Source organism: Urocampus carinirostris, chromosome 10, assembly GCF_059441175.1.
Source record: "Urocampus carinirostris isolate Australia breed hairy pipefish chromosome 10, RoL_Ucar_1.0, whole genome shotgun sequence".
In the NCBI taxonomy this organism is placed as follows: domain Eukaryota; kingdom Metazoa; phylum Chordata; class Actinopteri; order Syngnathiformes; family Syngnathidae; genus Urocampus; species Urocampus carinirostris.
In genome coordinates, this window is record NC_142358.1 from 20,552,868 (window position 1) to 20,580,435 (window position 27,568).

Consider the following 27,568-nt stretch of genomic DNA (forward strand, 5'->3'; position numbering starts at 1 on the left):
TGGACAGGGGTGGAACCTTGCAAGTCTTGTCCAAGCCATCTCCGCTTTGCACTTCACTCGCGGAGGGCACTCCTCTTCGAGGGACCTCACTGGAGGGTCCTCAGGGCCGAGTGAGAGAAATGGGATTGGGCCTAAGACTCAAGTTGTTTTAATGTGACGTAGGCCAATACGTCACTGAGGTCTACAGCCAATTCGTATTGTGGCCATCTACTGGACTGGGGTGGAACCTTGCAAGTCCCGTCCAATTTCTTAGGGGACAATCTTCACTTTGCACTCCACTCACCGAGGGGACTTCCCTATGGAGGGACCTCACTGGAGGGTTCTCAGGGCCAAGTGAGAGGAATGGGATTGGGCCTTAGTCTCCGGTCTCTGGTTCACTTGGTCCTGCTGGGAGGTCCACTACAAACCAGGAAGATCTTGTCTGCCCTAAAGCAATTACCACCTTCTAGCTTTAAAGATGGCGATGACCGTGAACAGTTGGATCCTCAACAACTACTTCAGCTTTGAAAACATCAGAAGCTTCCAAAGATTAATTCGATGTCACAGAAGGTTTTATTCAGGCTGATGAATTATCTTGAAGAGGATTTGATCCGGGCAGCACGGCAGCGCAGTGGTTATCGCGTGTGCGTCACAGTTCTGAGGTCGTGGGAACCTCCTGCGTGGGTTCAAATCCAGCTACCGGCCTTACTGTGCGGAGTTTGTATGTTCTCCCTGTCATGGTCGCCGTGGCGACCAGTCTGCCCCGCCCCCTGGTCACCAGCTGAAGCAGATCAGCTAATTGCGTGGCTGCTATTTAAGGTTGGGTGGTGGGTATTGCTTGTGTTGGCTCATTATACCTTTTCTGTTCTGTTATGCCTTGTCCTGTTTAGTTTAAGTCGGAGGAAACCTGTACCTGACCATTCTGAGTGTAAGAATGTTTTTGTTCTGTTTTGTCCCGGAGTTTTTGGACAACTCTTATTTTGGTAAAAAAAAGCTTTGATCGTACGCAATTGAGTTCTCCCTTCCTGCTTCCTGCCTCCGTTCTGGTCCGGTCACCCCTTCCACCTCGTGACACTCCCTGTGCTTGCGTGTGTTTCATCCGGGCACTCCGGTTTCCTCCCACATTCCAAAGACATGCATTTCAGGTGAATTGGCCGGTCCAAATTGTCCCTAGGTGTGACTGAGCGAGTGAGTTGTCTGTCCCCGTGTGCACTGCGATTGGCTGGCAACCAGTTCAGGGTGTCCCCTGCCCACTGCCCGGAGATGTCTGGGATGGGCTCCAGCCCCCCCGCGACCCTAATAAGGATAAGCGGTACAGCTAATGAGATGAGATGAGATGAGGATTTGGTCCTGTTTCCCTCAAAAAGAAATTGGATAATCTCTTCCAACCTTGACACCAAAAGTATGGCGCTCCGTCTGAATCATGTGTGAAAGGTATAAAAGAATAGCAGAGGATGTTATCCCACTTGAAGCGTATAGAGCCTCGACTGTACGAGCACTGTCTTGTGGATCAATATAAAGACGTGATAATCAAAATGGCTGAGGATGTTGACACTATGAAAAATGTCCTTAATCTGAATGGAGTTGCTGTAAGTGACGACATCAAAACGATCCAGTGCCCTCACGAGAAGATCTCCTGAATCATTGACAATCTGAATTCCATTGAACAAAAACAGATTCTTTACAGCGTCCTCAAAGAATGTCTGTCTGAAAATCGATACATAATGTTATTGAAAGGCCGACTAAGCCTCCATGTAAAGACTTTAGATTGATCACAGAAAAGCGGATCACTGAAACTGACAGGGTTGCTCAAGACAATCGGACTTAGGTTGAGCCAGTCATTCACCAAGTTGGTGAATATACCTGGTACAGCTTTATCAGCCTACAAGGTAAATTTGAGTGCAGTGTCTCTGGCGTCCGCTGGACATCTAAAGATTCCTCTTTAAGTTTTAAGTACCGCTTCAGCCAATGGTGGGAGCACAAAGTCAGAATTGAGGAGCTGCAGTACATGCCTGCAGGACCCCTGCTTGAAATCACCGTCACTAAAGGCCTTTTTGATTAAGTTTATTTGCCGCACTGGATCTGTGTTAATATACAAGATCAAAAAACACATTTCTGAGGGTACACATTTATCTGAACCACAGCAACCCTACCCATGGAATCGGGATGATAGACTATGAAAGTATTTACAAGCCTTACCCCGAAGGGAAATTGGAAATAAATGACTTGTTCATCCTCAAAAATGATGGTAGCAGTACAGACATATACCCAAAAACTATGAAGTTCACTTTCATAAGTAGGTACCCAGATTTCTTTGAGGTGTACATCCCATGACCAGTGGAAAATTGTATTCTCAACCGCAAACACACAGCTGGAATTGTGTGGAGCTGTACAATACGACAATGTGACTACACAAAAATTATTTTGTGAATTTCCCTGCAGGGATGAATAAAGTATCTATCTATCTATCAATCCATCTATCTACTCACACGAGCACCTTCAAGTGAGATCCAACTTCAACGATTGCATGAATGGGGTAGTTATTGATCAGTTGCTAGATGGCTTTCTTGGTGCAGTTTTTAGTCGTCCTGAAAAATATGACAGATAAAGAGGAACACCACTCGCAGGAGCAAAGCAGCATTCATCGACGGAGTGTTGGCGAAAGGGCCCGAAGCTTCAAGGCAAAAGATATTTCACTTGCAGCGCATAGACAATACTGTTCACAAACTCCTGCAATTGCCCTCGATCCCGTGCCACTGATCTGGCAGGTTACACTGTCAGAATGCTTGCCAAATTGACTGCAGAGTGGAAGGGACTAGAACGCCTATGAAAAACATGCAACCAACTCAGGGACGCTGGAGACAAAAATTCAACCTGTGATATATCAAGTTTGAGGCCTGCATACTAAACAGTCACCCTCTTTGCTTCCTAAAACTGAAAGTACTAAGTGCTGCTCAGTAAAGGAAACTGGAACCCCAGACAAAAAAAAACATAATATGTTGGCATTGAGGACACATGCAACCAGGTCAGGGAGACTGGAACCAAAACCTAACCTGAGATCTCTCATCTCTGAGGCCTACCTACTAAGTCACATGTGTAAAACTCACGGCCCGCGGGCCACGTCGTGTAATCATATCCGGCCCGCAACACCATTTTACATTATTGTTATTAATGGCCCATCAATATGAACAACTCCGTCTCATCCTTGGACATCATTTTCTGATGTTTTAGTCACTGTACCTATTCCTTCATATATGACGTTGAGGGTATACCATTTTCGCGCCGCTGAAAACAATACTGCGTAGAACTCCACATCCCACAATACAACGCTTCGGCTGCCTTGCGGCGCATCTCCCGCGTCTATTCAGTCTTGCTATTACAAGATATCGCGCAGATAGCCGGTAGCCGAACATACCCCTCACAATGGCGAAGAGAAAAGTTGATTCTGTAAACAGAGCCTTTAATAACCAATGGGAGGCTGAGTATATGTTTACTAACATTGCCAGTAGACCCGTGTGTCTCATTTGTGGCGCTAATGTGGCTGTAATTAGAGATTTTAATCTAAGGCGGCACTTTGAGACAAAACATAAAGATAACCTGAAAGACCTGGATGCAGAGCAGAAGAAACAGAAAGCAGAAGAGTTAAGGAATAATTACTCCAGTAAACGTTTTATTGATTGATTGATTATTGCTCCAGCGAAGGTCGGGGGGTCCCGTCCCTGTGCGTTTATACCCGTGCAAAATCTCAAAGTGAAGCTGCTGTGAAAGCAAGTTTTATCGTGGCAGAGGAGATCGCCAAATCAGCCCGACCATTTACGAATTTCTGAAGAGCTGCATGATCAAGGTGTTCGACGTCATATGTTCAGACAAAAAACAGATGCTGGCAAATATAAGCCTGAGAAGAAATAGGGTTACTGAGTGAAATTGTGAGATTAAAGAGCACAGTTGAGTGAAAGAAGTAAAGACTTCATTGCCTACTCTCTTGCTGTGGATGAAAGCACAGACAAGACTGTTACTGCACAACTGGCTATCTTCATCCGTGGAGAAGACTTCAATTTGCGGGTAACAAAAGTAATGGACATTAAATCGATGCACGGGACAACAACTGGACATCTTTGAAAACGTTTGTCAAAATGTAACTGACATGAAGCCGCCCTGGGACTAACTTGTTGGACTTGACATTGATGGAGCATTAGCTGTGTGCAGTGAAAAATATGGACTAGAGGGAGGGATGCAAGTGAAGATGCAGGAGGAGAAGTTAACAGCATATCACTGCATCATACACCAGGAAGCAATGAGGCAAAGTCCTGAAAATAGACCATGTAATGTGCACTGTAACACATGACTCTTGCTGTTCCTCCCCACGGAAATCTTTAGTAAAAGGCGAAAGATTTGTACGGTCTGAAGAGAAACAAGAGTGACTGCGCGCCACAGTGCCTAACAGTCGCCCCTATCGCCCGCCGGACCCACCAAACACAGGGTTTCGTCGTTAAACGTGTCGACTTCCCGTTCCCGTGCCGATCGACAAACGTTGTCTGAACGAGGTAAAGAAGTTGAAACGTAAACGATGCTGGCTGACTGGAGGCCCCTCACTGCCTTGGCCATTCAAAGCGATTGGGCTAGAAAGTAGAATACGGTTCTTGGCGAGCATGACGCTGGATCAGCCTGTCCCCTTGAACGTTAGCTGGAAGGAAATATGGGCTTTTTTTCAGAACGTTTAAAGGTATTTCTTTGAACGAACGAACGAGCGAGCTAACAAACGAGCCAGGGAATGTACCCCAACTGAGATTCTGCTGCGATTAGGGCGCTACTCCCGAACGTCGCGCTCACGGAGCATTATCAGCATGGCGAAACACACACGGGAGTCTTTTCTCACTGGTGACGCACGTCTACAGTCCAGTCAATTGTATTTGACAGTCTAACAGGGGAAAGCGCGTACGCAGTCCCCCACTACCAGAAATTTTGCAGTCGAGATAACCACATTTGGGGAATTCGCAGAGGTCAGCCTGATCGGAGTGCAATGACAAAGCCTCACCCTGGGAGAACTACCTTCATGATCATAGTATCTCCCCTGCCAGGTAAGTATGAGTTGGGGGCGGCACCGGGAGGACTCTCATCCACGCTCGCCCCGTTTTAAGCCAGGGTGTAGTCCTCCCCGAGGAAGTCTCGTGCGGCCGACGGGTGTTGGGCACGACAGGTCGGCCGCCTGCCGTTGTGCTTCACACTGTTGTAGGGAACGGGCAGTGCCTTGAAACACAACCAGGTCGATGCTGGAGAGGACGCAGCAACCTGCTTTCCCGGCTCCCGTGTCCGCGATGCGGACTCGGTACACGATCTTGAGAGTGGGGCGCTGGCTAGGGAACGGAGTCTGAGGAACAGTGGGTTTTCTCGTCAACATTTTGGTAGGGAATGCACCGTTCCCAGAGATACTGCAATACCGGGTCGATGCGTGGAGTGGACGGAGCAAGCCCCTGTTCCATCTCCCAGTTTCAAAAATCAATTTAATATATGGTCCCCCACATGGGGGACGTATCAGATATTAAACTGATAAGAACAGATACTACACTTGATCTTAGCCAAAAGGCCGAGAAGCGATAGCCCTTGAGGAAAACAGAGCACCGAGCCAATCCCGACACAGCGATGTCGTGATGACGGTGCTCCTGAGCTTTCGCACCTGGAAGGGCCTTGACCGCTACACAGCTGTCGTTGTTTCAAGCTGAACCGAGCAACTGCCGGGGCAGGCGGAGAGCCCGTCCCGGTCACGGGAAAGTCCGCTCCCATGATGCATCAAACACATCTGGTGCGGGGTTCCGCGCAACGACAGGGCACGACCCGTCCCGGGCTCTGAGCCGCCGGCGCTCCGGCACGACTCGTGCGGAGGTCTGCGGAACGACAGGGCACAACCCGCCTCGGGTTCCGACCCGGGTTCTCGCCGGAACCCTTGAAATCTTTTTCACAGGTCGGTCAGCTCTGCCTACGCAGAACCTCTAAAAATTGGAAATGACTCTTGCTGTTCCTCCCCACGGAAATCTTTAGTAAAAGGCGAAAGATTTGTACGGTCTGAAGAGAAACAAGAGTGACTGCGCGCCACAGTGCCTAACAGTCGCCACTATCGCCCGCCGGACCCACCAAACACAGGGTTTCGTCGTTAAACGTGTCGACTTCCCGTTCCCGTGCCGATCGACAAACGTTGTCTGAACGAGGTAAAGAAGTTGAAACGTAAACGATGCTGGCTGACTGGAGGCCCCTCACTGCCTTGGCCATTCAAAGCGATTGGGCTAGAAAGTAGAATACGGTTCTTGGCGAGCATGACGCTGGATCAGCCTGTCCCCTTGAACGTTAGCTGGAAGGAAATATGGGCTTTTTTTCAAAACGTTTAAAGGTATTTCTTTGAACGAACGAACGAACAAACGAACGAACGAGCGAGCTAACAAACGAGCCAGGGAATGTACCCCAACTGAGATTCTGCTGCGATTAAGGCGCTACTCCCGAACGTCGCGCTCACGGAGCATTATCAGCATGGCGAAACACACACGGGAGTCTTTTCTCACTGGTGACGCACGTCTACAGTCCAGTCAATTGTATTTGACAGTCTAACAGGGGAAAGCGCGTACGCAGTCCCCCACTACCAGAAATTTTGCAGTCGAGATTCCCACATTTGGGGAATTCGCAGAGGTCAGCCTGATCGGAGTGCAATGACAAAGCCTCACCCTGGGAGAACTACCTTCATGATCATAGTATCTCCCCTGCCAGGTAAGTATGAGTTGGGGGCGGCACCGGGAGGACTCTCATCCACGCTCGCCCCGTTTTAAGCCAGGGTGTAGTCCTCCCCGAGGAAGTCTCGTGCGGCCGACGGGTGTTGGGCACGACAGGTCGGCCGCCTGCCGTTGTGCTTCACACTGTTGTAGGGAACGGGCAGTGCCTTGAAACACAACCAGGTCGATGCTGGAGAGGACGCAGCAACCTGCTTTCCCGGCTCCCGTGTCCGCGATGCGGACTCGGTACACGATCTTGAGAGTGGGGCGCTGGCTAGGGAACGGAGTCTGAGGAACAGTGGGTTTTCTCGTCAACATTTTGGTAGGGAATGCACCGTTCCCAGAGATACTGCAATATCGGGTCGATGCGTGGAGTGGACGGAGCAAGCCCCTGTTCCATCTCCCAGTTTCAAAAATCAATTTAATATATGGTCCCCCACATGGGGGACATATCAGATATTAAATTGATAAGAACAGATACTACACTTGATCTTAGCCAAAAGGCCGAGAAGCGATAGCCCTTGAGGAAAACAGAGCACCGAGCCAATCCCGACACAGCGATGTCGTGATGACGGTGCTCCTGAGCTTTCGCACCTGGAAGGGCCTTGACCGCTACACAGCTGTCGTTGTTTCAAGCTGAACCGAGCAACTGCCGGGGCAGGCGGAGAGCCCGTCCCGGTCACGGGAAAGTCCGCTCCCATGATGCATCAAACACATCTGGTGCGGGGTTCCGCGCAACGACAGGGCACGACCCGTCCCGGGCTCTGAGCCGCCGGCGCTCCGGCACGACTCGTGCGGAGGTCTGCGGAACGACAGGGCACAACCCGCCTCGGGTTCCGACCCGGGTTCTCGCCGGAACCCTTGAAATCTTTTTCACAGGTCGGTCAGCTCTGCCTACGCAGAACCTCTAAAAATTGGAAATGACTCTTGCTGTTCCTCCCCACGGAAATCTTTAGTAAAAGGCGAAAGATTTGTACGGTCTGAAGAGAAACAAGAGTGACTGCGCGCCACAGTGCCTAACAGTCGCCCCTATCGCCCGCCGGACCCACCAAACACAGGGTTTCGTCGTTAAACGTGTCGACTTCCCGTTCCCGTGCCGATCGACAAACGTTGTCTGAACGAGGTAAAGAAGTTGAAACGTAAACGATGCTGGCTGACTGGAGGCCCCTCACTGCCTTGGCCATTCAAAGCGATTGGGCTAGAAAGTAGAATACGGTTCTTGGCGAGCATGACGCTGGATCAGCCTGTCCCCTTGAACGTTAGCTGGAAGGAAATATGGGCTTTTTTTCAGAACGTTTAAAGGTATTTCTTTGAACGAACGAACGAACGAGCGAGCTAACAAACGAGCCAGGGAATGTACCCCAACTGAGATTCTGCTGCGATTAGGGCACTACTCCCGAACGTCGCGCTCACGGAGCATTATCAGCATGGCGAAACACACACGGGAGTCTTTTCTCACTGGTGACGCACGTCTACAGTCCAGTCAATTGTATTTGACAGTCTAACAGGGGAAAGCGCGTACGCAGTCCCCCACTACCAGAAATTTTGCAGTCGAGATTCCCACATTTGGGGAATTCGCAGAGGTCAGCCTGATCGGAGTGCAATGACAAAGCCTCACCCTGGGAGAACTACCTTCATGATCATAGTATCTCCCCTGCCAGGTAAGTATGAGTTGGGGGCGGCACCGGGAGGACTCTCATCCACGCTCGCCCCGTTTTAAGCCAGGGTGTAGTCCTCCCCGAGGAAGTCTCGTGCGGCCGACGGGTGTTGGGCACGACAGGTCGGCCGCCTGCCGTTGTGCTTCACACTGTTGTAGGGAACGGGCAGTGCCTTGAAACACAACCAGGTCGATGCTGGAGAGGACGCAGCAACCTGCTTTCCCGGCTCCCGTGTCCGCGATGCGGACTCGGTACACGATCTTGAGAGTGGGGCGCTGGCTAGGGAACGGAGTCTGAGGAACAGTGGGTTTTCTCGTCAACATTTTGGTAGGGAATGCACCGTTCCCAGAGATACTGCAATATCGGGTCGATGCGTGGAGTGGACGGAGCAAGCCCCTGTTCCATCTCCCAGTTTCAAAAATCAATTTAATATATGGTCCCCCACATGGGGGACGTATCAGATATTAAACTGATAAGAACAGATACTACACTTGATCTTAGCCAAAAGGCCGAGAAGCGATAGCCCTTGAGGAAAACAGAGCACCGAGCCAATCCCGACACAGCGATGTCGTGATGACGGTGCTCCTGAGCTTTCGCACCTGGAAGGGCCTTGACCGCTACACAGCTGTCGTTGTTTCAAGCTGAACCGAGCAACTGCCGGGGCAGGCGGAGAGCCCGTCCCGGTCACGGGAAAGTCCGCTCCCATGATGCATCAAACACATCTGGTGCGGGGTTCCGCGCAACGACAGGGCACGACCCGTCCCGGGCTCTGAGCCGCCGGCGCTCCGGCACGACTCGTGCGGAGGTCTGCGGAACGACAGGGCACAACCCGCCTCGGGTTCCGACCCGGGTTCTCGCCGGAACCCTTGAAATCTTTTTCACAGGTCGGTCAGCTCTGCCTACGCAGAACCTCTAAAAATTGGAAATGACTCTTGCTGTTCCTCCCCACGGAAATCTTTAGTAAAAGGCGAAAGATTTGTACGGTCTGAAGAGAAACAAGAGTGACTGCGCGCCACAGTGCCTAACAGTCGCCACTATCGCCCGCCGGACCCACCAAACACAGGGTTTCGTCGTTAAACGTGTCGACTTCCCGTTCCCGTGCCGATCGACAAACGTTGTCTGAACGAGGTAAAGAAGTTGAAACGTAAACGATGCTGGCTGACTGGAGGCCCCTCACTGCCTTGGCCATTCAAAGCGATTGGGCTAGAAAGTAGAATACGGTTCTTGGCGAGCATGACGCTGGATCAGCCTGTCCCCTTGAACGTTAGCTGGAAGGAAATATGGGCTTTTTTTCAAAACGTTTAAAGGTATTTCTTTGAACGAACGAACGAACAAACGAACGAACGAGCGAGCTAACAAACGAGCCAGGGAATGTACCCCAACTGAGATTCTGCTGCGATTAAGGCGCTACTCCCGAACGTCGCGCTCACGGAGCATTATCAGCATGGCGAAACACACACGGGAGTCTTTTCTCACTGGTGACGCACGTCTACAGTCCAGTCAATTGTATTTGACAGTCTAACAGGGGAAAGCGCGTACGCAGTCCCCCACTACCAGAAATTTTGCAGTCGAGATTCCCACATTTGGGGAATTCGCAGAGGTCAGCCTGATCGGAGTGCAATGACAAAGCCTCACCCTGGGAGAACTACCTTCATGATCATAGTATCTCCCCTGCCAGGTAAGTATGAGTTGGGGGCGGCACCGGGAGGACTCTCATCCACGCTCGCCCCGTTTTAAGCCAGGGTGTAGTCCTCCCCGAGGAAGTCTCGTGCGGCCGACGGGTGTTGGGCACGACAGGTCGGCCGCCTGCCGTTGTGCTTCACACTGTTGTAGGGAACGGGCAGTGCCTTGAAACACAACCAGGTCGATGCTGGAGAGGACGCAGCAACCTGCTTTCCCGGCTCCCGTGTCCGCGATGCGGACTCGGTACACGATCTTGAGAGTGGGGCGCTGGCTAGGGAACGGAGTCTGAGGAACAGTGGGTTTTCTCGTCAACATTTTGGTAGGGAATGCACCGTTCCCAGAGATACTGCAATATCGGGTCGATGCGTGGAGTGGACGGAGCAAGCCCCTGTTCCATCTCCCAGTTTCAAAAATCAATTTAATATATGGTCCCCCACATGGGGGACGTATCAGATATTAAACTGATAAGAACAGATACTACACTTGATCTTAGCCAAAAGGCCGAGAAGCGATAGCCCTTGAGGAAAACAGAGCACCGAGCCAATCCCGACACAGCGATGTCGTGATGACGGTGCTCCTGAGCTTTCGCACCTGGAAGGGCCTTGACCGCTACACAGCTGTCGTTGTTTCAAGCTGAACCGAGCAACTGCCGGGGCAGGCGGAGAGCCCGTCCCGGTCACGGGAAAGTCCGCTCCCATGATGCATCAAACACATCTGGTGCGGGGTTCCGCGCAACGACAGGGCACGACCCGTCCCGGGCTCTGAGCCGCCGGCGCTCCGGCACGACTCGTGCGGAGGTCTGCGGAACGACAGGGCACAACCCGCCTCGGGTTCCGACCCGGGTTCTCGCCGGAACCCTTGAAATCTTTTTCACAGGTCGGTCAGCTCTGCCTACGCAGAACCTCTAAAAATTGGAAATGACTCTTGCTGTTCCTCCCCACGGAAATCTTTAGTAAAAGGCGAAAGATTTGTACGGTCTGAAGAGAAACAAGAGTGACTGCGCGCCACAGTGCCTAACAGTCGCCCCTATCGCCCGCCGGACCCACCAAACACAGGGTTTCGTCGTTAAATGTGTCGACTTCCCGTTCCCGTGCCGATCGACAAACGTTGTCTGAACGAGGTAAAGAAGTTGAAACGTAAACGATGCTGGCTGACTGGAGGCCCCTCACTGCCTTGGCCATTCAAAGCGATTGGGCTAGAAAGTAGAATACGGTTCTTGGCGAGCATGACGCTGGATCAGCCTGTCCCCTTGAACGTTAGCTGGAAGGAAATATGGGCTTTTTTTCAGAACGTTTAAAGGTATTTCTTTGAACGAACGAACGAACGAGCGAGCTAACAAACGAGCCAGGGAATGTACCCCAACTGAGATTCTGCTGCGATTAGGGCGCTACTCCCGAACGTCGCGCTCACGGAGCATTATCAGCATGGCGAAACACACACGGGAGTCTTTTCTCACTGGTGACGCACGTCTACAGTCCAGTCAATTGTATTTGACAGTCTAACAGGGGAAAGCGCGTACGCAGTCCCCCACTACCAGAAATTTTGCAGTCGAGATTCCCACATTTGGGGAATTCGCAGAGGTCAGCCTGATCGGAGTGCAATGACAAAGCCTCACCCTGGGAGAACTACCTTCATGATCATAGTATCTCCCCTGCCAGGTAAGTATGAGTTGGGGGCGGCACCGGGAGGACTCTCATCCACGCTCGCCCCGTTTTAAGCCAGGGTGTAGTCCTCCCCGAGGAAGTCTCGTGCGGCCGACGGGTGTTGGGCACGACAGGTCGGCCGCCTGCCGTTGTGCTTCACACTGTTGTAGGGAACGGGCAGTGCCTTGAAACACAACCAGGTCGATGCTGGAGAGGACGCAGCAACCTGCTTTCCCGGCTCCCGTGTCCGCGATGCGGACTCGGTACACGATCTTGAGAGTGGGGCGCTGGCTAGGGAACGGAGTCTGAGGAACAGTGGGTTTTCTCGTCAACATTTTGGTAGGGAATGCACCGTTCCCAGAGATACTGCAATATCGGGTCGATGCGTGGAGTGGACGGAGCAAGCCCCTGTTCCATCTCCCAGTTTCAAAAATCAATTTAATATATGGTCCCCCACATGGGGGACGTATCAGATATTAAACTGATAAGAACAGATACTACACTTGATCTTAGCCAAAAGGCCGAGAAGCGATAGCCCTTGAGGAAAACAGAGCACCGAGCCAATCCCGACACAGCGATGTCGTGATGACGGTGCTCCTGAGCTTTCGCACCTGGAAGGGCCTTGACCGCTACACAGCTGTCGTTGTTTCAAGCTGAACCGAGCAACTGCCGGGGCAGGCGGAGAGCCCGTCCCGGTCACGGGAAAGTCCGCTCCCATGATGCATCAAACACATCTGGTGCGGGGTTCCGCGCAACGACAGGGCACGACCCGTCCCGGGCTCTGAGCCGCCGGCGCTCCGGCACGACTCGTGCGGAGGTCTGCGGAACGACAGGGCACAACCCGCCTCGGGTTCCGACCCGGGTTCTCGCCGGAACCCTTGAAATCTTTTTCACAGGTCGGTCAGCTCTGCCTACGCAGAACCTCTAAAAATTGGAAATGACTCTTGCTGTTCCTCCCCACGGAAATCTTTAGTAAAAGGCGAAAGATTTGTACGGTCTGAAGAGAAACAAGAGTGACTGCGCGCCACAGTGCCTAACAGTCGCCACTATCGCCCGCCGGACCCACCAAACACAGGGTTTCGTCGTTAAACGTGTCGACTTCCCGTTCCCGTGCCGATCGACAAACGTTGTCTGAACGAGGTAAAGAAGTTGAAACGTAAACGATGCTGGCTGACTGGAGGCCCCTCACTGCCTTGGCCATTCAAAGCGATTGGGCTAGAAAGTAGAATACGGTTCTTGGCGAGCATGACGCTGGATCAGCCTGTCCCCTTGAACGTTAGCTGGAAGGAAATATGGGCTTTTTTCAGAACGTTTAAAGGTATTTCTTTGAACGAACGAACGAACGAACGAACGAGCGAGCTAACAAACGAGCCAGGGAATGTACCCCAACTGAGATTCTGCTGCGATTAGGGCGCTACTCCCGAACGTCGCGCTCACGGAGCATTATCAGCATGGCGAAACACACACGGGAGTCTTTTCTCACTGGTGACGCACGTCTACAGTCCAGTCAATTGTATTTGACAGTCTAACAGGGGAAAGCGCGTACGCAGTCCCCCACTACCAGAAATTTTGCAGTCGAGATTCCCACATTTGGGGAATTCGCAGAGGTCAGCCTGATCGGAGTGCAATGACAAAGCCTCACCCTGGGAGAACTACCTTCATGATCATAGTATCTCCCCTGCCAGGTAAGTATGAGTTGGGGGCGGCACCGGGAGGACTCTCATCCACGCTCGCCCCGTTTTAAGCCAGGGTGTAGTCCTCCCCGAGGAAGTCTCGTGCGGCCGACGGGTGTTGGGCACGACAGGTCGGCCGCCTGCCGTTGTGCTTCACACTGTTGTAGGGAACGGGCAGTGCCTTGAAACACAACCAGGTCGATGCTGGAGAGGACGCAGCAACCTGCTTTCCCGGCTCCCGTGTCCGCGATGCGGACTCGGTACACGATCTTGAGAGTGGGGCGCTGGCTAGGGAACGGAGTCTGAGGAACAGTGGGTTTTCTCGTCAACATTTTGGTAGGGAATGCACCGTTCCCAGAGATACTGCAATATCGGGTCGATGCGTGGAGTGGACGGAGCAAGCCCCTGTTCCATCTCCCAGTTTCAAAAATCAATTTAATATATGGTCCCCCACATGGGGGACGTATCAGATATTAAACTGATAAGAACAGATACTACACTTGATCTTAGCCAAAAGGCCGAGAAGCGATAGCCCTTGAGGAAAACAGAGCACCGAGCCAATCCCGACACAGCGATGTCGTGATGACGGTGCTCCTGAGCTTTCGCACCTGGAAGGGCCTTGACCGCTACACAGCTGTCGTTGTTTCAAGCTGAACCGAGCAACTGCCGGGGCAGGCGGAGAGCCCGTCCCGGTCACGGGAAAGTCCGCTCCCATGATGCATCAAACACATCTGGTGCGGGGTTCCGCGCAACGACAGGGCACGACCCGTCCCGGGCTCTGAGCCGCCGGCGCTCCGGCACGACTCGTGCGGAGGTCTGCGGAACGACAGGGCACAACCCGCCTCGGGTTCCGACCCGGGTTCTCGCCGGAACCCTTGAAATCTTTTTCACAGGTCGGTTAGCTCTGCCTACGCAGAACCTCTAAAAATTGGAAATGACTCTTGCTGTTCCTCCCCACGGAAATCTTTAGTAAAAGGCGAAAGATTTGTACGGTCTGAAGAGAAACAAGAGTGACTGCGCGCCACAGTGCCTAACAGTCGCCCCTATCGCCCGCCGGACCCACCAAACACAGGGTTTCGTCGTTAAATGTGTCGACTTCCCGTTCCCGTGCCGATCGACAAACGTTGTCTGAACGAGGTAAAGAAGTTGAAACGTAAACGATGCTGGCTGACTGGAGGCCCCTCACTGCCTTGGCCATTCAAAGCGATTGGGCTAGAAAGTAGAATACGGTTCTTGGCGAGCATGACGCTGGATCAGCCTGTCCCCTTGAACGTTAGCTGGAAGGAAATATGGGCTTTTTTTCAGAACGTTTAAAGGTATTTCTTTGAACGAACGAACGAACGAGCGAGCTAACAAACGAGCCAGGGAATGTACCCCAACTGAGATTCTGCTGCGATTAGGGCGCTACTCCCGAACGTCGCGCTCACGGAGCATTATCAGCATGGCGAAACACACACGGGAGTCTTTTCTCACTGGTGACGCACGTCTACAGTCCAGTCAATTGTATTTGACAGTCTAACAGGGGAAAGCGCGTACGCAGTCCCCCACTACCAGAAATTTTGCAGTCGAGATTCCCACATTTGGGGAATTCGCAGAGGTCAGCCTGATCGGAGTGCAATGACAAAGCCTCACCCTGGGAGAACTACCTTCATGATCATAGTATCTCCCCTGCCAGGTAAGTATGAGTTGGGGGCGGCACCGGGAGGACTCTCATCCACGCTCGCCCCGTTTTAAGCCAGGGTGTAGTCCTCCCCGAGGAAGTCTCGTGCGGCCGACGGGTGTTGGGCACGACAGGTCGGCCGCCTGCCGTTGTGCTTCACACTGTTGTAGGGAACGGGCAGTGCCTTGAAACACAACCAGGTCGATGCTGGAGAGGACGCAGCAACCTGCTTTCCCGGCTCCCGTGTCCGCGATGCGGACTCGGTACACGATCTTGAGAGTGGGGCGCTGGCTAGGGAACGGAGTCTGAGGAACAGTGGGTTTTCTCGTCAACATTTTGGTAGGGAATGCACCGTTCCCAGAGATACTGCAATATCGGGTCGATGCGTGGAGTGGACGGAGCAAGCCCCTGTTCCATCTCCCAGTTTCAAAAATCAATTTAATATATGGTCCCCCACATGGGGGACGTATCAGATATTAAACTGATAAGAACAGATACTACACTTGATCTTAGCCAAAAGGCCGAGAAGCGATAGCCCTTGAGGAAAACAGAGCACCGAGCCAATCCCGACACAGCGATGTCGTGATGACGGTGCTCCTGAGCTTTCGCACCTGGAAGGGCCTTGACCGCTACACAGCTGTCGTTGTTTCAAGCTGAACCGAGCAACTGCCGGGGCAGGCGGAGAGCCCGTCCCGGTCACGGGAAAGTCCGCTCCCATGATGCATCAAACACATCTGGTGCGGGGTTCCGCGCAACGACAGGGCACGACCCGTCCCGGGCTCTGAGCCGCCGGCGCTCCGGCACGACTCGTGCGGAGGTCTGCGGAACGACAGGGCACAACCCGCCTCGGGTTCCGACCCGGGTTCTCGCCGGAACCCTTGAAATCTTTTTCACAGGTCGGTCAGCTCTGCCTACGCAGAACCTCTAAAAATTGGAAATGACTCTTGCTGTTCCTCCCCACGGAAATCTTTAGTAAAAGGCGAAAGATTTGTACGGTCTGAAGAGAAACAAGAGTGACTGCGCGCCACAGTGCCTAACAGTCGCCACTATCGCCCGCCGGACCCACCAAACACAGGGTTTCGTCGTTAAACGTGTCGACTTCCCGTTCCCGTGCCGATCGACAAACGTTGTCTGAACGAGGTAAAGAAGTTGAAACGTAAACGATGCTGGCTGACTGGAGGCCCCTCACTGCCTTGGCCATTCAAAGCGATTGGGCTAGAAAGTAGAATACGGTTCTTGGCGAGCATGACGCTGGATCAGCCTGTCCCCTTGAACGTTAGCTGGAAGGAAATATGGGCTTTTTTCAGAACGTTTAAAGGTATTTCTTTGAACGAACGAACGAACGAACGAACGAGCGAGCTAACAAACGAGCCAGGGAATGTACCCCAACTGAGATTCTGCTGCGATTAGGGCGCTACTCCCGAACGTCGCGCTCACGGAGCATTATCAGCATGGCGAAACACACACGGGAGTCTTTTCTCACTGGTGACGCACGTCTACAGTCCAGTCAATTGTATTTGACAGTCTAACAGGGGAAAGCGCGTACGCAGTCCCCCACTACCAGAAATTTTGCAGTCGAGATTCCCACATTTGGGGAATTCGCAGAGGTCAGCCTGATCGGAGTGCAATGACAAAGCCTCACCCTGGGAGAACTACCTTCATGATCATAGTATCTCCCCTGCCAGGTAAGTATGAGTTGGGGGCGGCACCGGGAGGACTCTCATCCACGCTCGCCCCGTTTTAAGCCAGGGTGTAGTCCTCCCCGAGGAAGTCTCGTGCGGCCGACGGGTGTTGGGCACGACAGGTCGGCCGCCTGCCGTTGTGCTTCACACTGTTGTAGGGAACGGGCAGTGCCTTGAAACACAACCAGGTCGATGCTGGAGAGGACGCAGCAACCTGCTTTCCCGGCTCCCGTGTCCGCGATGCGGACTCGGTACACGATCTTGAGAGTGGGGCGCTGGCTAGGGAACGGAGTCTGAGGAACAGTGGGTTTTCTCGTCAACATTTTGGTAGGGAATGCACCGTTCCCAGAGATACTGCAATATCGGGTCGATGCGTGGAGTGGACGGAGCAAGCCCCTGTTCCATCTCCCAGTTTCAAAAATCAATTTAATATATGGTCCCCCACATGGGGGACGTATCAGATATTAAACTGATAAGAACAGATACTACACTTGATCTTAGCCAAAAGGCCGAGAAGCGATAGCCCTTGAGGAAAACAGAGCACCGAGCCAATCCCGACACAGCGATGTCGTGATGACGGTGCTCCTGAGCTTTCGCACCTGGAAGGGCCTTGACCGCTACACAGCTGTCGTTGTTTCAAGCTGAACCGAGCAACTGCCGGGGCAGGCGGAGAGCCCGTCCCGGTCACGGGAAAGTCCGCTCCCATGATGCATCAAACACATCTGGTGCGGGGTTCCGCGCAACGACAGGGCACGACCCGTCCCGGGCTCTGAGCCGCCGGCGCTCCGGCACGACTCGTGCGGAGGTCTGCGGAACGACAGGGCACAACCCGCCTCGGGTTCCGACCCGGGTTCTCGCCGGAACCCTTGAAATCTTTTTCACAGGTCGGTCAGCTCTGCCTACGCAGAACCTCTAAAAATTGGAAATGACTCTTGCTGTTCCTCCCCACGGAAATCTTTAGTAAAAGGCGAAAGATTTGTACGGTCTGAAGAGAAACAAGAGTGACTGCGCGCCACAGTGCCTAACAGTCGCCACTATCGCCCGCCGGACCCACCAAACACAGGGTTTCGTCGTTAAACGTGTCGACTTCCCGTTCCCGTGCCGATCGACAAACGTTGTCTGAACGAGGTAAAGAAGTTGAAACGTAAACGATGCTGGCTGACTGGAGGCCCCTCACTGCCTTGGCCATTCAAAGCGATTGGGCTAGAAAGTAGAATACGGTTCTTGGCGAGCATGACGCTGGATCAGCCTGTCCCCTTGAACGTTAGCTGGAAGGAAATATGGGCTTTTTTCAGAACGTTTAAAGGTATTTCTTTGAACGAACGAACGAACGAACGAACGAGCGAGCTAACAAACGAGCCAGGGAATGTACCCCAACTGAGATTCTGCTGCGATTAGGGCGCTACTCCCGAACGTCGCGCTCACGGAGCATTATCAGCATGGCGAAACACACACGGGAGTCTTTTCTCACTGGTGACGCACGTCTACAGTCCAGTCAATTGTATTTGACAGTCTAACAGGGGAAAGCGCGTACGCAGTCCCCCACTACCAGAAATTTTGCAGTCGAGATTCCCACATTTGGGGAATTCGCAGAGGTCAGCCTGATCGGAGTGCAATGACAAAGCCTCACCCTGGGAGAACTACCTTCATGATCATAGTATCTCCCCTGCCAGGTAAGTATGAGTTGGGGGCGGCACCGGGAGGACTCTCATCCACGCTCGCCCCGTTTTAAGCCAGGGTGTAGTCCTCCCCGAGGAAGTCTCGTGCGGCCGACGGGTGTTGGGCACGACAGGTCGGCCGCCTGCCGTTGTGCTTCACACTGTTGTAGGGAACGGGCAGTGCCTTGAAACACAACCAGGTCGATGCTGGAGAGGACGCAGCAACCTGCTTTCCCGGCTCCCGTGTCCGCGATGCGGACTCGGTACACGATCTTGAGAGTGGGGCGCTGGCTAGGGAACGGAGTCTGAGGAACAGTGGGTTTTCTCGTCAACATTTTGGTAGGGAATGCACCGTTCCCAGAGATACTGCAATATCGGGTCGATGCGTGGAGTGGACGGAGCAAGCCCCTGTTCCATCTCCCAGTTTCAAAAATCAATTTAATATATGGTCCCCCACATGGGGGACGTATCAGATATTAAACTGATAAGAACAGATACTACACTTGATCTTAGCCAAAAGGCCGAGAAGCGATAGCCCTTGAGGAAAACAGAGCACCGAGCCAATCCCGACACAGCGATGTCGTGATGACGGTGCTCCTGAGCTTTCGCACCTGGAAGGGCCTTGACCGCTACACAGCTGTCGTTGTTTCAAGCTGAACCGAGCAACTGCCGGGGCAGGCGGAGAGCCCGTCCCGGTCACGGGAAAGTCCGCTCCCATGATGCATCAAACACATCTGGTGCGGGGTTCCGCGCAACGACAGGGCACGACCCGTCCCGGGCTCTGAGCCGCCGGCGCTCCGGCACGACTCGTGCGGAGGTCTGCGGAACGACAGGGCACAACCCGCCTCGGGTTCCGACCCGGGTTCTCGCCGGAACCCTTGAAATCTTTTTCACAGGTCGGTTAGCTCTGCCTACGCAGAACCTCTAAAAATTGGAAATGACTCTTGCTGTTCCTCCCCACGGAAATCTTTAGTAAAAGGCGAAAGATTTGTACGGTCTGAAGAGAAACAAGAGTGACTGCGCGCCACAGTGCCTAACAGTCGCCCCTATCGCCCGCCGGACCCACCAAACACAGGGTTTCGTCGTTAAATGTGTCGACTTCCCGTTCCCGTGCCGATCGACAAACGTTGTCTGAACGAGGTAAAGAAGTTGAAACGTAAACGATGCTGGCTGACTGGAGGCCCCTCACTGCCTTGGCCATTCAAAGCGATTGGGCTAGAAAGTAGAATACGGTTCTTGGCGAGCATGACGCTGGATCAGCCTGTCCCCTTGAACGTTAGCTGGAAGGAAATATGGGCTTTTTTTCAGAACGTTTAAAGGTATTTCTTTGAACGAACGAACGAACGAGCGAGCTAACAAACGAGCCAGGGAATGTACCCCAACTGAGATTCTGCTGCGATTAGGGCGCTACTCCCGAACGTCGCGCTCACGGAGCATTATCAGCATGGCGAAACACACACGGGAGTCTTTTCTCACTGGTGACGCACGTCTACAGTCCAGTCAATTGTATTTGACAGTCTAACAGGGGAAAGCGCGTACGCAGTCCCCCACTACCAGAAATTTTGCAGTCGAGATTCCCACATTTGGGGAATTCGCAGAGGTCAGCCTGATCGGAGTGCAATGACAAAGCCTCACCCTGGGAGAACTACCTTCATGATCATAGTATCTCCCCTGCCAGGTAAGTATGAGTTGGGGGCGGCACCGGGAGGACTCTCATCCACGCTCGCCCCGTTTTAAGCCAGGGTGTAGTCCTCCCCGAGGAAGTCTCGTGCGGCCGACGGGTGTTGGGCACGACAGGTCGGCCGCCTGCCGTTGTGCTTCACACTGTTGTAGGGAACGGGCAGTGCCTTGAAACACAACCAGGTCGATGCTGGAGAGGACGCAGCAACCTGCTTTCCCGGCTCCCGTGTCCGCGATGCGGACTCGGTACACGATCTTGAGAGTGGGGCGCTGGCTAGGGAACGGAGTCTGAGGAACAGTGGGTTTTCTCGTCAACATTTTGGTAGGGAATGCACCGTTCCCAGAGATACTGCAATATCGGGTCGATGCGTGGAGTGGACGGAGCAAGCCCCTGTTCCATCTCCCAGTTTCAAAAATCAATTTAATATATGGTCCCCCACATGGGGGACGTATCAGATATTAAACTGATAAGAACAGATACTACACTTGATCTTAGCCAAAAGGCCGAGAAGCGATAGCCCTTGAGGAAAACAGAGCACCGAGCCAATCCCGACACAGCGATGTCGTGATGACGGTGCTCCTGAGCTTTCGCACCTGGAAGGGCCTTGACCGCTACACAGCTGTCGTTGTTTCAAGCTGAACCGAGCAACTGCCGGGGCAGGCGGAGAGCCCGTCCCGGTCACGGGAAAGTCCGCTCCCATGATGCATCAAACACATCTGGTGCGGGGTTCCGCGCAACGACAGGGCACGACCCGTCCCGGGCTCTGAGCCGCCGGCGCTCCGGCACGACTCGTGCGGAGGTCTGCGGAACGACAGGGCACAACCCGCCTCGGGTTCCGACCCGGGTTCTCGCCGGAACCCTTGAAATCTTTTTCACAGGTCGGTCAGCTCTGCCTACGCAGAACCTCTAAAAATTGGAAATGACTCTTGCTGTTCCTCCCCACGGAAATCTTTAGTAAAAGGCGAAAGATTTGTACGGTCTGAAGAGAAACAAGAGTGACTGCGCGCCACAGTGCCTAACAGTCGCCACTATCGCCCGCCGGACCCACCAAACACAGGGTTTCGTCGTTAAACGTGTCGACTTCCCGTTCCCGTGCCGATCGACAAACGTTGTCTGAACGAGGTAAAGAAGTTGAAACGTAAACGATGCTGGCTGACTGGAGGCCCCTCACTGCCTTGGCCATTCAAAGCGATTGGGCTAGAAAGTAGAATACGGTTCTTGGCGAGCATGACGCTGGATCAGCCTGTCCCCTTGAACGTTAGCTGGAAGGAAATATGGGCTTTTTTCAGAACGTTTAAAGGTATTTCTTTGAACGAACGAACGAACGAACGAACGAGCGAGCTAACAAACGAGCCAGGGAATGTACCCCAACTGAGATTCTGCTGCGATTAGGGCGCTACTCCCGAACGTCGCGCTCACGGAGCATTATCAGCATGGCGAAACACACACGGGAGTCTTTTCTCACTGGTGACGCACGTCTACAGTCCAGTCAATTGTATTTGACAGTCTAACAGGGGAAAGCGCGTACGCAGTCCCCCACTACCAGAAATTTTGCAGTCGAGATTCCCACATTTGGGGAATTCGCAGAGGTCAGCCTGATCGGAGTGCAATGACAAAGCCTCACCCTGGGAGAACTACCTTCATGATCATAGTATCTCCCCTGCCAGGTAAGTATGAGTTGGGGGCGGCACCGGGAGGACTCTCATCCACGCTCGCCCCGTTTTAAGCCAGGGTGTAGTCCTCCCCGAGGAAGTCTCGTGCGGCCGACGGGTGTTGGGCACGACAGGTCGGCCGCCTGCCGTTGTGCTTCACACTGTTGTAGGGAACGGGCAGTGCCTTGAAACACAACCAGGTCGATGCTGGAGAGGACGCAGCAACCTGCTTTCCCGGCTCCCGTGTCCGCGATGCGGACTCGGTACACGATCTTGAGAGTGGGGCGCTGGCTAGGGAACGGAGTCTGAGGAACAGTGGGTTTTCTCGTCAACATTTTGGTAGGGAATGCACCGTTCCCAGAGATACTGCAATACCGGGTCGATGCGTGGAGTGGACGGAGCAAGCCCCTGTTCCATCTCCCAGTTTCAAAAATCAATTTAATATATGGTCCCCCACATGGGGGACGTATCAGATATTAAACTGATAAGAACAGATACTACACTTGATCTTAGCCAAAAGGCCGAGAAGCGATAGCCCTTGAGGAAAACAGAGCACCGAGCCAATCCCGACACAGCGATGTCGTGATGACGGTGCTCCTGAGCTTTCGCACCTGGAAGGGCCTTGACCGCTACACAGCTGTCGTTGTTTCAAGCTGAACCGAGCAACTGCCGGGGCAGGCGGAGAGCCCGTCCCGGTCACGGGAAAGTCCGCTCCCATGATGCATCAAACACATCTGGTGCGGGGTTCCGCGCAACGACAGGGCACGACCCGTCCCGGGCTCTGAGCCGCCGGCGCTCCGGCACGACTCGTGCGGAGGTCTGCGGAACGACAGGGCACAACCCGCCTCGGGTTCCGACCCGGGTTCTCGCCGGAACCCTTGAAATCTTTTTCACAGGTCGGTCAGCTCTGCCTACGCAGAACCTCTAAAAATTGGAAATGACTCTTGCTGTTCCTCCCCACGGAAATCTTTAGTAAAAGGCGAAAGATTTGTACGGTCTGAAGAGAAACAAGAGTGACTGCGCGCCACAGTGCCTAACAGTCGCCACTATCGCCCGCCGGACCCACCAAACACAGGGTTTCGTCGTTAAACGTGTCGACTTCCCGTTCCCGTGCCGATCGACAAACGTTGTCTGAACGAGGTAAAGAAGTTGAAACGTAAACGATGCTGGCTGACTGGAGGCCCCTCACTGCCTTGGCCATTCAAAGCGATTGGGCTAGAAAGTAGAATACGGTTCTTGGCGAGCATGACGCTGGATCAGCCTGTCCCCTTGAACGTTAGCTGGAAGGAAATATGGGCTTTTTTCAGAACGTTTAAAGGTATTTCTTTGAACGAACGAACGAACGAACGAACGAGCGAGCTAACAAACGAGCCAGGGAATGTACCCCAACTGAGATTCTGCTGCGATTAGGGCGCTACTCCCGAACGTCGCGCTCACGGAGCATTATCAGCATGGCGAAACACACACGGGAGTCTTTTCTCACTGGTGACGCACGTCTACAGTCCAGTCAATTGTATTTGACAGTCTAACAGGGGAAAGCGCGTACGCAGTCCCCCACTACCAGAAATTTTGCAGTCGAGATTCCCACATTTGGGGAATTCGCAGAGGTCAGCCTGATCGGAGTGCAATGACAAAGCCTCACCCTGGGAGAACTACCTTCATGATCATAGTATCTCCCCTGCCAGGTAAGTATGAGTTGGGGGCGGCACCGGGAGGACTCTCATCCACGCTCGCCCCGTTTTAAGCCAGGGTGTAGTCCTCCCCGAGGAAGTCTCGTGCGGCCGACGGGTGTTGGGCACGACAGGTCGGCCGCCTGCCGTTGTGCTTCACACTGTTGTAGGGAACGGGCAGTGCCTTGAAACACAACCAGGTCGATGCTGGAGAGGACGCAGCAACCTGCTTTCCCGGCTCCCGTATCCGCGATGCGGACTCGGTACACGATCTTGAGAGTGGGGCGCTGGCTAGGGAACGGAGTCTGAGGAACAGTGGGTTTTCTCGTCAACATTTTGGTAGGGAATGCACCGTTCCCAGAGATACTGCAATACCGGGTCGATGCGTGGAGTGGACGGAGCAAGCCCCTGTTCCATCTCCCAGTTTCAAAAATCAATTTAATATATGGTCCCCCACATGGGGGACGTATCAGATGTTAAACTGATAAGAACAGATACTACACTTGATCTTAGCCAAAAGGCCGAGAAGCGATAGCCCTTGAGGAAAACAGAGCACCGAGCCAATCCCGACACAGCGATGTCGTGATGACGGTGCTCCTGAGCTTTCGCACCTGGAAGGGCCTTGACCGCTACACAGCTGTCGTTGTTTCAAGCTGAACCGAGCAACTGCCGGGGCAGGCGGAGAGCCCGTCCCGGTCACGGGAAAGTCCGCTCCCATGATGCATCAAACACATCTGGTGCGGGGTTCCGCGCAACGACAGGGCACGACCCGTCCCGGGCTCTGAGCCGCCGGCGCTCCGGCACGACTCGTGCGGAGGTCTGCGGAACGACAGGGCACAACCCGCCTCGGGTTCCGACCCGGGATCTCGCCGGAACCCTTGAAATCTTTTTCACAGGTCGGTCAGCTCTGCCTACGCAGAACCTCTAAAAATTGGAAATGACTCTTGCTGTTCCTCCCCACGGAAATCTTTAGTAAAAGGCGAAAGATTTGTACGGTCTGAAGAGAAACAAGAGTGACTGCGCGCCACAGTGCCTAACAGTCGCCCCTATCGCCCGCCGGACCCACCAAACACAGGGTTTCGTCGTTAAACGTGTCGACTTCCCGTTCCCGTGCCGATCGACAAACGTTGTCTGAACGAGGTAAAGAAGTTGAAACGTAAACGATGCTGGCTGACTGGAGGCCCCTCACTGCCTTGGCCATTCAAAGCGATTGGGCTAGAAAGTAGAATACGGTTCTTGGCGAGCATGACGCTGGATCAGCCTGTCCCCTTGAACGTTAGCTGGAAGGAAATATGGGCTTTTTTTCAGAACGTTTAAAGGTATTTCTTTGAACGAACGAACGAACGAACGAACGAACGAGCGAGCTAACAAACGAGCCAGGGAATGTACCCCAACTGAGATTCTGCTGCGATTAGGGCGCTACTCCCGAACGTCGCGCTCACGGAGCATTATCAGCATGGCGAAACACACACGGGAGTCTTTTCTCACTGGTGACGCACGTCTACAGTCCAGTCAATTGTATTTGACAGTCTAACAGGGGAAAGCGCGTACGCAGTACCCCACTACCAGAAATTTTGCAGTCGAGATTCCCACATTTGGGGAATTCGCAGAGGTCAGCCTGATCGGAGTGCAATGACAAAGCCTCACCCTGGGAGAACTACCTTCATGATCATAGTATCTCCCCTGCCAGGTAAGTATGAGTTGGGGGCGGCACCGGGAGGACTCTCATCCACGCTCGCCCCGTTTTAAGCCAGGGTGTAGTCCTCCCCGAGGAAGTCTCGTGCGGCCGACGGGTGTTGGGCACGACAGGTCGGCCGCCTGCCGTTGTGCTTCACACTGTTGTAGGGAACGGGCAGTGCCTTGAAACACAACCAGGTCGATGCTGGAGAGGACGCAGCAACCTGCTTTCCCGGCTCCCGTGTCCGCGATGCGGACTCGGTACACGATCTTGAGAGTGGGGCGCTGGCTAGGGAACGGAGTCTGAGGAACAGTGGGTTTTCTCGTCAACATTTTGGTAGGGAATGCACCGTTCCCAGAGATACTGCAATACCGGGTCGATGCGTGGAGTGGACGGAGCAAGCCCCTGTTCCATCTCCCAGTTTCAAAAATCAATTTAATATATGGTCCCCCACATGGGGGACGTATCAGATATTAAACTGATAAGAACAGATACTACACTTGATCTTAGCCAAAAGGCCGAGAAGCGATAGCCCTTGAGGAAAACAGAGCACCGAGCCAATCCCGACACAGCGATGTCGTGATGACGGTGCTCCTGAGCTTTCGCACCTGGAAGGGCCTTGACCGCTACACAGCTGTCGTTGTTTCAAGCTGAACCGAGCAACTGCCGGGGCAGGCGGAGAGCCCGTCCCGGTCACGGGAAAGTCCGCTCCCATGATGCATCAAACACATCTGGTGCGGGGTTCCGCGCAACGACAGGGCACGACCCGTCCCGGGCTCTGAGCCGCCGGCGCTCCGGCACGACTCGTGCGGAGGTCTGCGGAACGACAGGGCACAACCCGCCTCGGGTTCCGACCCGGGTTCTCGCCGGAACCCTTGAAATCTTTTTCACAGGTCGGTCAGCTCTGCCTACGCAGAACCTCTAAAAATTGGAAATGACTCTTGCTGTTCCTCCCCACGGAAATCTTTAGTAAAAGGCGAAAGATTTGTACGGTCTGAAGAGAAACAAGAGTGACTGCGCGCCACAGTGCCTAACAGTCGCCACTATCGCCCGCCGGACCCACCAAACACAGGGTTTCGTCGTTAAACGTGTCGACTTCCCGTTCCCGTGCCGATCGACAAACGTTGTCTGAACGAGGTAAAGAAGTTGAAACGTAAACGATGCTGGCTGACTGGAGGCCCCTCACTGCCTTGGCCATTCAAAGCGATTGGGCTAGAAAGTAGAATACGGTTCTTGGCGAGCATGACGCTGGATCAGCCTGTCCCCTTGAACGTTAGCTGGAAGGAAATATGGGCTTTTTTTCAGAACGTTTAAAGGTATTTCTTTGAACGAACGAACGAACGAACGAACGAACGAGCGAGCTAACAAACGAGCCAGGGAATGTACCCCAACTGAGATTCTGCTGCGATTAGGGCGCTACTCCCGAACGTCGCGCTCACGGAGCATTATCAGCATGGCGAAACACACACGGGAGTCTTTTCTCACTGGTGACGCACGTCTACAGTCCAGTCAATTGTATTTGACAGTCTAACAGGGGAAAGCGCGTACGCAGTCCCCCACTACCAGAAATTTTGCAGTCGAGATTCCCACATTTGGGGAATTCGCAGAGGTCAGCCTGATCGGAGTGCAATGACAAAGCCTCACCCTGGGAGAACTACCTTCATGATCATAGTATCTCCCCTGCCAGGTAAGTATGAGTTGGGGGCGGCACCGGGAGGACTCTCATCCACGCTCGCCCCGTTTTAAGCCAGGGTGTAGTCCTCCCCGAGGAAGTCTCGTGCGGCCGACGGGTGTTGGGCACGACAGGTCGGCCGCCTGCCGTTGTGCTTCACACTGTTGTAGGGAACGGGCAGTGCCTTGAAACACAACCAGGTCGATGCTGGAGAGGACGCAGCAACCTGCTTTCCCGGCTCCCGTGTCCGCGATGCGGACTCAGTACACGATCTTGAGACTGGGGCGCTGGCTAGGGAACGGAGTCTGAGGAACAGTGGGTTTTCTCGTCAACATTTTGGTAGGGAATGCACCGTTCCCAGAAATACTGCAATACCGGGTCGATGCGTGGAGTGGACGGAGCAAGCCCCTGTTCCATCTCCCAGTTTCAAAAATCAATTTAATATATGGTCCCCCACATGGGGGACATACCAGATATTAAACTGATAAGAACAGATACTACACTTGATCTTAGCCAAAAGGCCGAGAAGCGATAGCCCTTGAGGAAAACAGAGCACCGAGCCAATCCCGACACAGCGATGTCGTGATGACGGTGCTCCTGAGCTTTCGCACCTGGAAGGGCCTTGACCGCTACACAGCTGTCGTTGTTTCAAGCTGAACCGAGCAACTGCCGGGGCAGGCGGAGAGCCCGTCCCGGTCACGGGAAAGTCCGCTCCCATGATGCATCAAACACATCTGGTGCGGGGTTCCGCGCAACGACAGGGCACGACCCGTCCCGGGCTCTGAGCCGCCGGCGCTCCGGCACGACTCGTGCGGAGGTCTGCG

The 27,568-nt window shown here is 53.5% G+C and overlaps 41 non-coding genes and 1 pseudogene across 41 annotated transcripts; all 42 read right to left on the minus strand.

The window, feature by feature from the left end:
* Positions 1 to 4,313: 4,313 nt before the first annotated feature.
* LOC148358066 (U5 spliceosomal RNA) lies at positions 4,314 to 4,400 on the minus strand (annotated as a pseudogene).
* A 501-nt stretch (positions 4,401 to 4,901) lies between these two features.
* LOC148358067 (U1 spliceosomal RNA) lies at positions 4,902 to 5,065 on the minus strand. Its single transcript, XR_015851649.1, has one exon. It is a non-coding gene; the product is annotated as a U1 spliceosomal RNA (small nuclear RNA).
* Positions 5,066 to 5,383: 318 nt separating this feature from the next.
* LOC148358068 (U2 spliceosomal RNA) lies at positions 5,384 to 5,575 on the minus strand. Its single transcript, XR_015851794.1, has one exon. It is a non-coding gene; the product is annotated as a U2 spliceosomal RNA (small nuclear RNA).
* Positions 5,576 to 5,945: 370 nt separating this feature from the next.
* On the minus strand, positions 5,946 to 6,059 carry LOC148358069 (U5 spliceosomal RNA). The gene has a single exon (XR_015851684.1). It is a non-coding gene; the product is annotated as a U5 spliceosomal RNA (small nuclear RNA).
* Positions 6,060 to 6,576: 517 nt separating this feature from the next.
* Positions 6,577 to 6,740, minus strand: LOC148358070 (U1 spliceosomal RNA). The gene has a single exon (XR_015851692.1). It is a non-coding gene; the product is annotated as a U1 spliceosomal RNA (small nuclear RNA).
* Positions 6,741 to 7,058: 318 nt separating this feature from the next.
* On the minus strand, positions 7,059 to 7,250 carry LOC148358071 (U2 spliceosomal RNA). The gene has a single exon (XR_015851890.1). It is a non-coding gene; the product is annotated as a U2 spliceosomal RNA (small nuclear RNA).
* A 370-nt stretch (positions 7,251 to 7,620) lies between these two features.
* On the minus strand, positions 7,621 to 7,734 carry LOC148358072 (U5 spliceosomal RNA). The gene has a single exon (XR_015851685.1). It is a non-coding gene; the product is annotated as a U5 spliceosomal RNA (small nuclear RNA).
* Positions 7,735 to 8,239: 505 nt separating this feature from the next.
* Positions 8,240 to 8,403, minus strand: LOC148358073 (U1 spliceosomal RNA). Its single transcript, XR_015851802.1, has one exon. It is a non-coding gene; the product is annotated as a U1 spliceosomal RNA (small nuclear RNA).
* A 318-nt stretch (positions 8,404 to 8,721) lies between these two features.
* On the minus strand, positions 8,722 to 8,913 carry LOC148358074 (U2 spliceosomal RNA). The gene has a single exon (XR_015851867.1). It is a non-coding gene; the product is annotated as a U2 spliceosomal RNA (small nuclear RNA).
* A 370-nt stretch (positions 8,914 to 9,283) lies between these two features.
* On the minus strand, positions 9,284 to 9,397 carry LOC148358075 (U5 spliceosomal RNA). The gene has a single exon (XR_015851687.1). It is a non-coding gene; the product is annotated as a U5 spliceosomal RNA (small nuclear RNA).
* Positions 9,398 to 9,914: 517 nt separating this feature from the next.
* LOC148358076 (U1 spliceosomal RNA) lies at positions 9,915 to 10,078 on the minus strand. Its single transcript, XR_015851907.1, has one exon. It is a non-coding gene; the product is annotated as a U1 spliceosomal RNA (small nuclear RNA).
* A 318-nt stretch (positions 10,079 to 10,396) lies between these two features.
* On the minus strand, positions 10,397 to 10,588 carry LOC148358077 (U2 spliceosomal RNA). The gene has a single exon (XR_015851868.1). It is a non-coding gene; the product is annotated as a U2 spliceosomal RNA (small nuclear RNA).
* Positions 10,589 to 10,958: 370 nt separating this feature from the next.
* LOC148358078 (U5 spliceosomal RNA) lies at positions 10,959 to 11,072 on the minus strand. The gene has a single exon (XR_015851688.1). It is a non-coding gene; the product is annotated as a U5 spliceosomal RNA (small nuclear RNA).
* A 505-nt stretch (positions 11,073 to 11,577) lies between these two features.
* LOC148358079 (U1 spliceosomal RNA) lies at positions 11,578 to 11,741 on the minus strand. The gene has a single exon (XR_015851928.1). It is a non-coding gene; the product is annotated as a U1 spliceosomal RNA (small nuclear RNA).
* Positions 11,742 to 12,059: 318 nt separating this feature from the next.
* On the minus strand, positions 12,060 to 12,251 carry LOC148358080 (U2 spliceosomal RNA). The gene has a single exon (XR_015851869.1). It is a non-coding gene; the product is annotated as a U2 spliceosomal RNA (small nuclear RNA).
* A 370-nt stretch (positions 12,252 to 12,621) lies between these two features.
* Positions 12,622 to 12,735, minus strand: LOC148358081 (U5 spliceosomal RNA). Its single transcript, XR_015851689.1, has one exon. It is a non-coding gene; the product is annotated as a U5 spliceosomal RNA (small nuclear RNA).
* Positions 12,736 to 13,247: 512 nt separating this feature from the next.
* Positions 13,248 to 13,411, minus strand: LOC148358082 (U1 spliceosomal RNA). The gene has a single exon (XR_015851624.1). It is a non-coding gene; the product is annotated as a U1 spliceosomal RNA (small nuclear RNA).
* A 318-nt stretch (positions 13,412 to 13,729) lies between these two features.
* LOC148358083 (U2 spliceosomal RNA) lies at positions 13,730 to 13,921 on the minus strand. The gene has a single exon (XR_015851870.1). It is a non-coding gene; the product is annotated as a U2 spliceosomal RNA (small nuclear RNA).
* Positions 13,922 to 14,291: 370 nt separating this feature from the next.
* LOC148358084 (U5 spliceosomal RNA) lies at positions 14,292 to 14,405 on the minus strand. Its single transcript, XR_015851690.1, has one exon. It is a non-coding gene; the product is annotated as a U5 spliceosomal RNA (small nuclear RNA).
* Positions 14,406 to 14,910: 505 nt separating this feature from the next.
* Positions 14,911 to 15,074, minus strand: LOC148358085 (U1 spliceosomal RNA). Its single transcript, XR_015851635.1, has one exon. It is a non-coding gene; the product is annotated as a U1 spliceosomal RNA (small nuclear RNA).
* A 318-nt stretch (positions 15,075 to 15,392) lies between these two features.
* LOC148358086 (U2 spliceosomal RNA) lies at positions 15,393 to 15,584 on the minus strand. The gene has a single exon (XR_015851871.1). It is a non-coding gene; the product is annotated as a U2 spliceosomal RNA (small nuclear RNA).
* Positions 15,585 to 15,954: 370 nt separating this feature from the next.
* On the minus strand, positions 15,955 to 16,068 carry LOC148358087 (U5 spliceosomal RNA). Its single transcript, XR_015851691.1, has one exon. It is a non-coding gene; the product is annotated as a U5 spliceosomal RNA (small nuclear RNA).
* A 512-nt stretch (positions 16,069 to 16,580) lies between these two features.
* Positions 16,581 to 16,744, minus strand: LOC148358088 (U1 spliceosomal RNA). The gene has a single exon (XR_015851646.1). It is a non-coding gene; the product is annotated as a U1 spliceosomal RNA (small nuclear RNA).
* Positions 16,745 to 17,062: 318 nt separating this feature from the next.
* On the minus strand, positions 17,063 to 17,254 carry LOC148358089 (U2 spliceosomal RNA). Its single transcript, XR_015851872.1, has one exon. It is a non-coding gene; the product is annotated as a U2 spliceosomal RNA (small nuclear RNA).
* Positions 17,255 to 17,624: 370 nt separating this feature from the next.
* LOC148358090 (U5 spliceosomal RNA) lies at positions 17,625 to 17,738 on the minus strand. The gene has a single exon (XR_015851693.1). It is a non-coding gene; the product is annotated as a U5 spliceosomal RNA (small nuclear RNA).
* Positions 17,739 to 18,250: 512 nt separating this feature from the next.
* Positions 18,251 to 18,414, minus strand: LOC148358091 (U1 spliceosomal RNA). The gene has a single exon (XR_015851657.1). It is a non-coding gene; the product is annotated as a U1 spliceosomal RNA (small nuclear RNA).
* Positions 18,415 to 18,732: 318 nt separating this feature from the next.
* On the minus strand, positions 18,733 to 18,924 carry LOC148358092 (U2 spliceosomal RNA). The gene has a single exon (XR_015851873.1). It is a non-coding gene; the product is annotated as a U2 spliceosomal RNA (small nuclear RNA).
* Positions 18,925 to 19,294: 370 nt separating this feature from the next.
* Positions 19,295 to 19,408, minus strand: LOC148358093 (U5 spliceosomal RNA). Its single transcript, XR_015851694.1, has one exon. It is a non-coding gene; the product is annotated as a U5 spliceosomal RNA (small nuclear RNA).
* Positions 19,409 to 19,913: 505 nt separating this feature from the next.
* On the minus strand, positions 19,914 to 20,077 carry LOC148358094 (U1 spliceosomal RNA). Its single transcript, XR_015851668.1, has one exon. It is a non-coding gene; the product is annotated as a U1 spliceosomal RNA (small nuclear RNA).
* Positions 20,078 to 20,395: 318 nt separating this feature from the next.
* Positions 20,396 to 20,587, minus strand: LOC148358095 (U2 spliceosomal RNA). Its single transcript, XR_015851874.1, has one exon. It is a non-coding gene; the product is annotated as a U2 spliceosomal RNA (small nuclear RNA).
* A 370-nt stretch (positions 20,588 to 20,957) lies between these two features.
* LOC148358096 (U5 spliceosomal RNA) lies at positions 20,958 to 21,071 on the minus strand. Its single transcript, XR_015851695.1, has one exon. It is a non-coding gene; the product is annotated as a U5 spliceosomal RNA (small nuclear RNA).
* Positions 21,072 to 21,583: 512 nt separating this feature from the next.
* On the minus strand, positions 21,584 to 21,747 carry LOC148358097 (U1 spliceosomal RNA). Its single transcript, XR_015851674.1, has one exon. It is a non-coding gene; the product is annotated as a U1 spliceosomal RNA (small nuclear RNA).
* Positions 21,748 to 22,065: 318 nt separating this feature from the next.
* LOC148358098 (U2 spliceosomal RNA) lies at positions 22,066 to 22,257 on the minus strand. The gene has a single exon (XR_015851795.1). It is a non-coding gene; the product is annotated as a U2 spliceosomal RNA (small nuclear RNA).
* A 370-nt stretch (positions 22,258 to 22,627) lies between these two features.
* On the minus strand, positions 22,628 to 22,741 carry LOC148358099 (U5 spliceosomal RNA). The gene has a single exon (XR_015851696.1). It is a non-coding gene; the product is annotated as a U5 spliceosomal RNA (small nuclear RNA).
* Positions 22,742 to 23,253: 512 nt separating this feature from the next.
* Positions 23,254 to 23,417, minus strand: LOC148358100 (U1 spliceosomal RNA). Its single transcript, XR_015851675.1, has one exon. It is a non-coding gene; the product is annotated as a U1 spliceosomal RNA (small nuclear RNA).
* Positions 23,418 to 23,735: 318 nt separating this feature from the next.
* LOC148358101 (U2 spliceosomal RNA) lies at positions 23,736 to 23,927 on the minus strand. Its single transcript, XR_015851831.1, has one exon. It is a non-coding gene; the product is annotated as a U2 spliceosomal RNA (small nuclear RNA).
* A 370-nt stretch (positions 23,928 to 24,297) lies between these two features.
* Positions 24,298 to 24,411, minus strand: LOC148358102 (U5 spliceosomal RNA). Its single transcript, XR_015851697.1, has one exon. It is a non-coding gene; the product is annotated as a U5 spliceosomal RNA (small nuclear RNA).
* Positions 24,412 to 24,928: 517 nt separating this feature from the next.
* LOC148358103 (U1 spliceosomal RNA) lies at positions 24,929 to 25,092 on the minus strand. Its single transcript, XR_015851648.1, has one exon. It is a non-coding gene; the product is annotated as a U1 spliceosomal RNA (small nuclear RNA).
* A 318-nt stretch (positions 25,093 to 25,410) lies between these two features.
* Positions 25,411 to 25,602, minus strand: LOC148358104 (U2 spliceosomal RNA). Its single transcript, XR_015851797.1, has one exon. It is a non-coding gene; the product is annotated as a U2 spliceosomal RNA (small nuclear RNA).
* A 370-nt stretch (positions 25,603 to 25,972) lies between these two features.
* On the minus strand, positions 25,973 to 26,086 carry LOC148358105 (U5 spliceosomal RNA). The gene has a single exon (XR_015851699.1). It is a non-coding gene; the product is annotated as a U5 spliceosomal RNA (small nuclear RNA).
* Positions 26,087 to 26,603: 517 nt separating this feature from the next.
* Positions 26,604 to 26,767, minus strand: LOC148358106 (U1 spliceosomal RNA). Its single transcript, XR_015851676.1, has one exon. It is a non-coding gene; the product is annotated as a U1 spliceosomal RNA (small nuclear RNA).
* A 318-nt stretch (positions 26,768 to 27,085) lies between these two features.
* Positions 27,086 to 27,277, minus strand: LOC148358107 (U2 spliceosomal RNA). The gene has a single exon (XR_015851848.1). It is a non-coding gene; the product is annotated as a U2 spliceosomal RNA (small nuclear RNA).
* Between the last annotated feature and the right edge of the window lie 291 nt (positions 27,278 to 27,568).